We start from the raw sequence: 11,235 nt of genomic DNA on the forward strand, positions 1-11,235 counted from the left end.
TTGTGAAACCTGAACACTGCAGCCCACATTCTGCCCTTATGAGGACATGAGAAGTCAACCTAGAAATGTACGCAGGCCTCTGGCTATGAATAATAAAATCTACATAGCAGTTAGCTTAAATTGGAGTGATAAGTGGACTTGCTGTAGGAAAATTTCCATATCACGCTTTGCAAATCCATGTAAACCCAGAGGAAGCTGAAGTCTTGATTTAATTGGAGAGGTTACTGGAGAGCTGGGCTAAAAGCTGAAGGTGTAGCCCTGAGGTGAGTCACAGGGGAATGTCTCAGTTCTGTTTTTATGTCCTCTCCTGCAAGATTCTCGTCTCACATTTACTTGGGAGGGATTCATCAAACTAAGTCAAGACACCTATGACAAGCCTTTGTACCCCATGATCCCCTTAATGCCATTACGTATCAACTCAACAATTTCCATGCATTCAGTGGGTAACTGTCATATCAAGTAGGTCAGAAGAACCATTGCCCATGTCTTCTTCCAACTGTCTGGTCTTGGAGAGGCCTTTTAGCTGTTTCGTGTCAGTATACACCATGGTACAGACAGGTAAAGGACAGCCCTCCAGGGAAGCAAAGAAGACACATCTAACTGGATATTGTAAGGGAAGGCACCCAGTGGGAGGTGGAACCTCTGTGGAACCGCTCTCTTCAGCAAACTTCTCAGCACCAGATCACAGATGATTTGGCACTCCCTTGTCCAACTCAAATGCATGGCTTGGTGTTCTTGGCCATGTGTATATCAGCAAGGTAAAACAGCCAGGCTTAGGCAAATGCTTGTTTGTAGTTCTCACTGTTAGCTCACTCCCTAGCAGAGTGGGCTCTCACAAAGATAGCAAAGACTGGAGACTATTCCTAGTAGATATCAGGACACTGTTTTGGAGGAGCAGAGGATGTAGTCTGGAGACCCAAGGCATGCCATGACACTTGATCTCAGGATCAGGACAGCACAGACCCAACCCAATGCATCCGTAACACTGTCATACTTCTGGAAAGGGAAAATGTTTTCCCAAAACAGTAGGGAGACAATGTGCCCTGAAATTATGGCATAGAGTCACAGTAGTTTGGGTAGGCAGTGTGTGTTTTGCAAAGGAGCAGAGCCTCTGTCTACTTGTTCTCCTCTTCCCAGCCACCATCCCTGCAAAAGCACACCCCTGGCCAACAGAGGCCCTTTAGCAGTATTTATAGCTATATCTCTATCTGATGAGCCACTCTCTAAAAGTAGGCTAACTCAAAACATACCACGTTGCTGCTTGGAAATGCAGATGTGAAGGGATATCTGGTTCTAATATACAGATCACCTTATGGTGTGGCAGGTTTCAGTTTCCACAATAGAGAGTGCATTTGTGCTAGGAGTGATTTAAGCCATTTGGGACCTTCAAAAGCAGAAACCCTTCGTGAACGTTATTAGAAATGACTGCACTTGCTGAAAAAAAGTAAAGGGGAAGAGAAACTAGAGGAGTGATCCAAGATCATACACATCTAAAGAGTGGAAAGGAAGACTTCTCCAAAGTGTTAATCTTTTCACAGAAAAACACCTAAGTTGAGTGTGAGACAAATATCTCAATTCCTTTGTTGAAGTCCTACCAATGCTGATGAAACTGACAACTCATTGCAAAAAAGCCACTAGATTTAGTTTGAAACAGTCAATTTATTAAACATCAATATTTGCCATCATCTCTTCTACTGCATTTCAATATATGTGTTTTGCTTTTTGTTGAGGGACTTAAGGAGGAGGACAACAAAGCAAGTTTTCCTTTCAGATACACCAGGTGGATTTGAGCTCTGATATTTCACTTTCCCTCACTGCACGGAAATCCCCTAGGAAGAGCAAAATATCACCATAAAGATCGGCTGTGCAGATTTGAAAGAAGGATTTTGCCCTTGGGTCCAAAAGCTGGAATGTTTTCTGCAGATCATAGACTCCATAAAACATATGTACTTAATAAATAAGCAAACAAGGCTTGTGCACAAATGGGGCTGCTGTACAGGAAAGGAAAACATTTGGCAAGTTGGGGTGGGAGGCTGGCAGCTACATCTTTCATAACCAAGAGCTGCTTTTTGAGGGCGTAAATATCTGCATTTCTTCTTCATGTCAACTGTGATGTTGAGATGCCTGAAGGGAACATTTGGGAATTTTAGTCAAGGTCATTAGAATTAGTATTCCCTCCCAGGGCTGATGGCTCCCATGCAACAAATGGAAGGAATATCTCTACTTTGTCAAAAACAAAGCAAGGAAGCAAGCAAGGAAGGAAGGAAGGAAGGAAGGAAGGAAGGAAGGAAGGAAGGAAGGAAGGAAGAAGAAAGAAAGAAAGAAAGAAAGAAAGAAAGAAAGAAAGAAAGAAAGAAAGAAAGAAAGAAAGAAAGAAAGAAAGAAAGAAACCCTAATAAACTAAGAAGTCTTTCCCTTATTCACATCTACTGTCTCACTGTTCAGCAGGGAAAAGAAAAGAGGGGAAATATTTGGAACCATCCCAGCACACTGTTTTTTTTGGCACCCCTTGGAGCAGCAGCTCAGGGTCTTTGCGTATCCCTACGCTCTGGAGCTGTCAGCAGGTAACACACCGTGTTGTGTATCTCTGAGCTGCTGAAACGTTATGTGCCCTGTCTCCACCTGTCACAGAGCTCCCCTGACCCTGCCTTGCTCCCTGCTTAGGGTGAGGAGGCTCCAATCCCCTCGGCAGCCCAGCAAGTCATCCAGGTTTGAGTAGGCCTAGGAAGCTGTCCTCTTCCATTTAGTGAGAAAGGAACACACCATAGAGAACAATGACATTAAACTGAAAATATAACTTTTTTTCTTGATTTTCTGTCTGTTTCTAACTTGTCTACAATAATTCTTTCTTTTTCCTCTCTCTCCATTTGTGTATTTTAGTGTGAAAGACAGCAGAAGACTAAGGACCTGGCTTATCATCTCATCTTTGCTTATCCTTAAAAAGGTATGCATATATCCTAAAAACTGTACCATACAAAGATGCATGGCAGCCATTCCCTTACAAAAAATGGCAAATTTTGGTTGTTTGTAACCAAATTTTGGTTGTTTGTTACACCATATACTAAATTCAAAGCCAAGTTCAACTGATGATGAAAATGCAGCGTTCTCTTAGATTTGTTATTATTTCAGTCCACAGGGATAAAAAACAATTATTCTGGAACTTGTATTCCCCAGTATAATTTTAATTGCTTCATTAAGCATGGTCATTATATTATCATACAACAAGTATGTATTTCCCTGTTAATTGCAGGGGAGTTGGACAAGATGACCTTTAAAGGTTTATTCCAATTCAAATTATTCTATGATTCAATGATTATTCTGAAATAACTATTTTTGGTTATGTATATCTTAACCTCACTTTCAGTTCAGAAAGAAAAAGATGAAGGAACAATGAAATGTTTCCTTAGATTTTGTCATGGTCAATGAAGGTTTGTGGGCACCTCTGGGATCTAAAGGAGAATTCATTCTCCTTTATCTTATCTTATCTGATGTTGGTTTGTTGCCTTCTGTTCTGTACTGGTACTGTAAAGTGTTTGCCCTTGTGATACATCTGCTAAAGTAGTTTCAAAAAATGTGGAATTCACAGAGATTTGGATAAAAAATAGCTACCTTAGCTTATGGAGAGGCAAATTTTCAGCTTGGATTATCCTTGAGAATCTTGAGTTTGGGTAATCTGAACTTTATGTAAGGAACAAATCTGAAGGACTAACTGCAGCTTCTATGAAGCACAAAAAGGATTAGCTGAGATTTAAGAAGTACTTGTAACTCATTGAGCCTAAGTGACTCCCAGTGAGAACCAGAGAACTGTGGGAGCCCTGCTGACACATGAAGAGGACCTACAAACTCTAGAGATTGAATTTAAATTAAGATTAATAATCTAGATTTGACAAATACTAAAGAATCCTAAATTATTATCGGTACATAACCAAAGGTTAAATCAGATATATAGACATGAACTATTTAAACTTGTAACCAACGTATTTGAGAAAAAAAGTACAAAAATGTCTTTCACAGGGTTAAATGTGGGGGAATTATTAATTGCTGGTTGAGTTTATATGGCTTTCATTTAGCAAGTGTAGCTTGGTTTTGGATGAGTTTTGAGGAAATCAACGCAAAATCTCTAACTGTCTGGAGCTGACCTGTTTTAATACAGCAACCCAGTTCGACTGTAGGCAGAATGGTCTTTGTTTCTCTCTTCTAGACCTGATTTATTCCTATTTTGCAGTGTTATCTGGGGTTTCTCCTTGGCACACATTTAGCCAGACTTCCTAGGTGTGTGAAACAGCATATCTACAACACAGAACATCTGAACATCACCAGGGCAGGGAGCTCCTGCGGTAAGCCAGTGTCGCTACAGAGCAAATCTCCCTTATCACAGTGCCACCTCCAGGACAAATCACAGCCCAACCGAGCGCGGACCTCTGCAAAGAGCCTTCCTCCCACAGCAACGGGTTTTCTCACTTCTCCTGCTACAAGTTGGAGGTGAAACACAGGTCAGGCCCGTGGTGTTAAACAGCTCCAAAACAGCCCTTGTACTTGGGAATTCATTGTGATATTTACAGATGTTGCTGGAGCACGGTGCTTGTAACTGATCTCAAACAAAAATGATTGCTGTGGTCTAGATGGATTAAAGTTTTCCTAGCAGTTCTGTATTGCACAATTCAAATGCATAATAAACTTAGATCTGTGCTTTTGCCAAATTGCAATTTATAAATAAAAAGGTTCAGAGCAAGCCAATTTTCCTATTTAGTTATTTAGCTAATACTCTGAAAACCTCAAGGCTAATTAAACAGTTCATTGTCCTGCTGCATTTAATTATTCAGATATTGATCTAACGTCTTAACACACAAGACGAAACAGTGACATATTTTATATTTGGAAATGGAAAAAATAGGAAGCAGACCTGGTTTAAAAATGATTTAGAAATTAACAACCGAACTCAAGTAAGAGTGCTTCCAAGTGCTGATTTCTTCATGAGCCACACAGTCCTTCTGCTTATTAAAAAAGAAAGAAAAAAAAAATGCAAAAAATAAAAGGGGTGGTGGTGGTGGTAACTACAAGATCTGGCTTTAAAGCTTGCCTCAAATTTCACATCCAGCTGAAAAATCCAACATGGCATATTGCTAAATGCATACGTTCTGATAACAATGAAGACAGATCTGTTGGCCAGGAAAACCAAACCACGAGAAAACAGAGGAATCCTGTGTTCAAGTTCCGATCTCACCTGGAACAACCTCTGATTTTGGGCTAATGCACAGTTTGTCTGTCCTGCTCCACCTCCATTTATAGTCCAAATGTCATATGTTTCCCTTTTTCACAGTTGTTTTAATTTAAGTCACCATCATTCTGACAGGATTTTGTCTTACTGAGTGCTTAATTGGAGAACTAATATAGAAACCACACTGCAACACGAAGTAAACTGCTTTATATAGACACCACGCTGCTGAGATTCTTCTTCAGAAAGAACAAATTTGTGTTCATACTGAAGCTTATATATTTTTTCCTACCACATCATAACGTTCTCATAACTTCTGAAAAACTGATTTCTCTCTCCCATGCAGAATCTCTTGGAGAGTGAGAAGTAGAGATGTTCTCTGTCTTCCATCATCACCTCCATTTTTATTACTGCATAAAGCAGAAAAATAGAACCGGGGTTATTTGGAGTGGAAATCATGTATAATTTATAATACAACTAGCTTAGATGCCCTAATCTTAACAGAAACTCTTTAGCAGGATCCGTTCTGATAGGACAAGGAGAAGTGGTGTTAAACTAAAAGAGTAGAGATTTATATTAGATATAAGGAGAAAGTTTTTTATGATAAGAGTGGTGAGACACTGGAAGAGGTTGTCCAGAGAGGTGGAGGATGCCCCATCCCTGGAGACATTCAAAGTCAGGCTGGATGGGACTCTGAGCACCTAATGGAGCTGTAGGTGTCCCTGTTCATTGCAAGGGCACTGGACTTAAAGGTCCTTTCCAATTCATGACCGGAACACAGCTAGGTTGCTTAAACATAGTGACTTAATGCCCTTTGATATTCCAGTATATGTCCAAGATGCTTGCATAGGCCTTCAAACCTGACACAGAACGTCTGGGAGACACAGGTGATGACATTGTAGAAACTTCTAATTCTCACCTACAAGACCAATGAGACAAATGTTATCATTAATTTCAAATGACTCTAACTAACAAAGTGATTCATCAAGTCCCAGACGACTGTTCACTCTGGATTCGATTCTGGCAGCATTTCTCTGGTATGTAGTCATGGATCAAGAGGGTAACAAATTGTCACAGACATGAAATGTCAGTTTACAAGTGACACTAATATCTTGGACTTGGTTTTGGGGCAAGTGTAAGAAAGATATTGTAATTCCCATAAGATGGCAGAAGCAAAGCTCCTATGCGTGTCTTTCAGATGCTCTTGACTCTTCAAGTGGAGTCTTCCGTGGCTCTGCTCTGTGGAATTCTCACAAATGGCAGCACAGATCAAGGATTTCAATGGGAGAAGTAAAGATAAAGGTGAGGGAAGTTAGGAGACAAGAGGAAGCATAGTGATGCCTTAATCCCTATCCTGATGACAAGGTTGCATTTCCATTCAAGACTGTGAATCTGCAGGTTGTTAAGGTCCCACAGCTGGTCCTTAGATAGATCTAGGACAGTAATTTTCTCAAGAAGGAGAAGATTTAATTTAAAGTTCTTAAAAGCAAGATGTCTTTCATTAAAATGGCCCAGCGGGGGGTTAACTTAAAATCTGCATTTGAGACACATCAGCCTTTTACGAAAAGCAGCATGCTTTGCTTTGCACCAGGAACAAACATGGCTCTGCCCTTAAGCGGATCTAGTGCAGCTTACAGGTAAAAAACACACAGAAAAGACACAGTATAGCACACAGCATATGGTCAGCATTGCACAATTCAGTGGCTGGTAATTTGGTATGCCGTGTCTCCATTTTAAAGTAACTCTCATCAGATAATACAGTTGGGATTAATCCAGCCCTTATGAAATATTCCAAAAACTCTAGGCTAATTACTACATTTGAGGTTCCCAGCTTGGCATATGGTGTTAAAAATCATTGTGCAATTTAGGGGAAAACATAAATTCCACAAAAACTTTCTTTTGCCAGAAAGCTGTCTTTCTCCTCAGATTACTTACTGCTAATTGCAGGGAAGTATCTTAAAAATGTTGGTGTGCTTCTTTTTGGATCTACTTCTTGATGTCCCAGTGCTCTTTTAAGAAAATGCTCTTATTAATACCATCAGAAGAAAGTCTGGTTCCCAGTTTGGCCAAGAAAACAGAATTAACTGTTATAAACTATAGCAGATCGCTTTGCATTCACATGAAATCAAAGCTTAATAACATTAAAGCTTGTACAGTGGTTAATTTCTCTCTGAATTCCTTTCCCATCTGTTAAATAAAAATAATGCCATGATAGTATTTTCCTTCTCTTTTCTTTAGGGCACTCGGTGCACAGATGTCAGTTTCCAAAGGGTGGAATCTGCTGGTGGATGCATTTCTCCTTACCAGAAGTTGTTGTACCACCATGGAGTTATTCCAAAACTGACTTGCTTGCTTAGCCTTCTCTCAGTGCACCTCTGCTTTGGAACTGGTGCTTGAGCATTCTGCTGTGATACAATTTTGAGTGAACAATTTATTTATTTTTTCCCCCCAAATACAGCACTTCACTGTAGTTCTGAGACCTTGCTTCTGCCATCTAAACAGCACCATCTTCAGGCAAGTCTTAAAACCTGTCAGGAACAAACACGAATCTTTCTTTTGCAGCTGGCACAATTCACAGGTAGAAAATATAGAGAAGAGACACAAAATAGCACAAAACATATGATAATTCCTGAACAATTTGGGATGCTGTGTCTCCGTCTCCCCACCTAGTAAGGACTTGGTCATTCCTCATATTGGAAACATGCTTTTTTTCACACTGAAATTGTGTTCCTACCCTTATTATTTCTCTGGTCACTGTCTTTATGTCTTGACACTTGTCAAAATACACCATCAACTTCAAATGCCACAACGTACCTCCAGTTACACTATTTGTGATCAGAACTTTCCACAGAAGAACTCTTAAATTTTCCTTAAAATGTTTCACTGATGTATCTGTTCCACGCTGTTTGATTCAATTCTTTTTTCTTTTCTTTTTTTTTTTTTTGTTTTGTATTGTTTTGTTTTGTTTTCAGTCTCCCCAGTGAAATTTATGGGATTCATGACCTAGTTTGTGTTCATTGATATGTTCACCAGCGTATTTCAGGTCCATGTTTTTTAAATTTAAAAGAGAAATCAAGAGATTTCTAGATCAGTTCTCTTCCATTATTTACTTGACTTGAATATAGGTTTATAGTACAAGAAAAATCCAGCTAAGTCAAAGGAAATGCACGAATTAATAGGCTCTAGCAGTTGCTTTTTCTCGTTTGTAAACCAGGCATAAATCTGCTCTTGGTGAGTGTTACAATCAAATGAAAACATAACGAGCAACACTCAGTACACTTTATAATGTCATGTAACCACCTACTGTTATTTCCCCAAACTAAATGTCATTCGGATTGTTTCTTTATTCCCCAAACATTTTTTTTCTATAGACAATAGAAAAATCAACAGCAAAGACATGCACAGATAGCAGCTCTGTGCTCAGTAACCATGTAAAGAGAAGAATGGTGCTTATCCTTAGGGAGAAACTCCATGCCAAGCATTGCCAAGCCGAGACAAGACTGGGTGAGGAGCCTCGGGGAGCGGGGCTGGATGATGCCTCTCCTTGTTGGTGGGGGGGGGGAAGAGGGGGCAGGAAGGAAGGAGGTGCGCCTACGGCTGAATCCCAGAGTTCTGGCGGGTCCCCTAATGGGAAACTGGGCCGTAAATAATGAAGGGACTTTTCGATGCTTAGAGCCAATAACAAAATTCCTTTTCCTTTCCTTTCCTTTCCTTTCCTTTCCTTTCCTTTCCTTTCCTTTCCTTTCCTTTCCTTTCCTTCCTTTCCTTTCCTTTCCTTTCCTTTCCTTTCCTTTCCTTTCCTTTCCTTTCCTTTCCTTTCCTTTCCTTTCCTTCCTTCCCTTCCCTTCCCTTCCCTTCCCTTCCCTTCCCTTCCCTTCCCTTCCCTTCCCTTCCCTTCCCTTCCCTTCCCTTCCCTTCCCTTCCCTTCCCTTCCCTTCCCTTCCCTTCCCTTCCCTTCCCTTCCCTTCCCTTTCCTTTCCTTTCCTTTCCTTTCCTTTCCTTTCCTTTCCTTCCTTTCCTTTCCTTTCCTTTCCTTTCCTTTCCTTTCCTTTCCTTTCCTTTCCTTTCCTTTCCTTTCCTTTCCTTTCCTTTCCTTTCCTTTCCTTTCCTTTCCTTTCCTTTCCTTTCCTTTCCTTTTCCCCAGTGGCAAATCAGGACCAGTGCAGCCATCATAAATCACAGCCAGAAAACGGGCACAGACAGTTCAGTGGAGGAACAGGGCGGGGGGGAATGGAGAGGTGCTGACATACAGGAAAGCACATTTCTGTTGCCCCAGAGCAGCTCCCGTGACCGTCTCGGAGTGAAATTCGTTCAGCGTTCCCTGCCCCGGCCTGCCCTATCACCCCTCTGCTTCCCCCGGTCTCTTCCGCCCCGGCCAGGGTCAGTTCTCGGGCTTCTAGGGGGAAAAAGCCCAGCTCAGAGCATCCGGAGGCTGTTTATTCAATCACTTCCTCTCCTTCCTAAAAAAATGATAGATTTTGAAAACGAGCACAGATCCCAAGAGATGAAGAATGAGGGGAGCTTTCCAGAACCTTCCCAAAAGGGATGATTCCTAATATTTCGTTTTTCTTTATTTTATTTTTATTTTTTTGCCATTTTTGACTGGGTTTGTGAGAGCAGGTGTCTGCCAGAGAGGTGTGCAGGAGGGAGCATCAGTAAGGCGGGCATCCTGGGGAGCTTCTTTCTTCCAGGGACATTTCCTGCGTTAGGGCAATGCACATTGCTTTTACTTCCATGGCCCTTTACTCTGCCCAGACATGAACTGAGGTTAGTGAAAAAGGCTGCAGATTCCTGCCTGGATTTTCTTGCACTGAAGGAGCAGTTTATCCCAGCATCACTTCTCAGCATTTCCATATCTGAGCAGAGCTGGGTTTGGAAAGGGAAAGATGTTGTGTATGATTAAAATAACCCTTTGAAACATGCAAGTTTAGGTGACTTTTTTTTTTTTTTTTACAGCAGGGATCCTTCTTTTCCCTCCTCTGGTTTTGTTTCAAAGATTGGCGATTTTTTTAAAATTCACTTTTTAAAAATACATTTTTAGAGGTGTTGCATTCTTTATTGGATTTTGCTCAAATAAAGGTATTGCCATTTCTTGTTTTGTTTTGTTTTGTTTTGTTTTCTGGGTAGCACTCATTGGGATTAGCCTCAATGGGGATATGAGATGATGTCAAACCATTACTCAGTGACTTAAATTAACACTCAAAATAAAGGTGTATATCCAAAAGGCAAGATACACATCAAGCTTTTTTTTTTCCTCCCCAAATCAATAGAAGAACAAGTATTTTTCTTTGGGATAAAACCCACTGTGATCTGCCCTGCTCCCTCTGAGCTTTTATAACAGTGTTTGGGCATAGACACAGAACTCCCATCTAAACAGCAGACAGTGGACTTTTTATATGCACTGTCTGCGGTTTGTTTTCTGTACATGTTTCTGCATTTCATCCCATTTTCTTAGCACAGTAGCTCCACAGAGAGTCAAATCTGTTCATTATTGCCCCATGTTCTGTTTGTGTGTGCCCTACCCTGCTTTTACAGCCTTCCACATCACTGCTCTCTGTTTCTGTTTTCCTCTCACCCAGGAAATGATGGCAGCTGTTTCTGAACTCTGCTCTATCCCATATTTAACTAAAATGTATAAATGTTAACCAGCACAATTAAATAAACATACATATAACACACACCAGATTCTTCTATTCTTGCAGGTCAGCTCCATCTTTGCCTTCCTTGAAGTATGAGGTTTCTAGGAGCTGCATAGTTTTATTCAAAGTTAAATTTAAGTTACCAAAAAAACTTATCACATTTTCTACGGAATTTCATCCCCCATAGAAAGAAATTATAACTCACGAAGTAACAGAGATACTAAGCTGATTCTTCCGTGTCAAATCTAGAATATCATTCTTGCTAAAATTCAATATTATCTGTGCTTGTGCAGATTTGTGAGATACACAGCAAAGGTCAGTTTTTGGATAGGTCCAAAAATACTGTCCAACTAGTGTTTATCACATGTCCTTATACTCCTT

The sequence above is a fragment of the Meleagris gallopavo genome, chromosome 4 (genome assembly GCF_905368555.1).
Source record: "Meleagris gallopavo chromosome 4, MGAL_WU_HG_1.1, whole genome shotgun sequence".
Taxonomy (NCBI): Eukaryota; Metazoa; Chordata; class Aves; order Galliformes; family Phasianidae; genus Meleagris; species Meleagris gallopavo.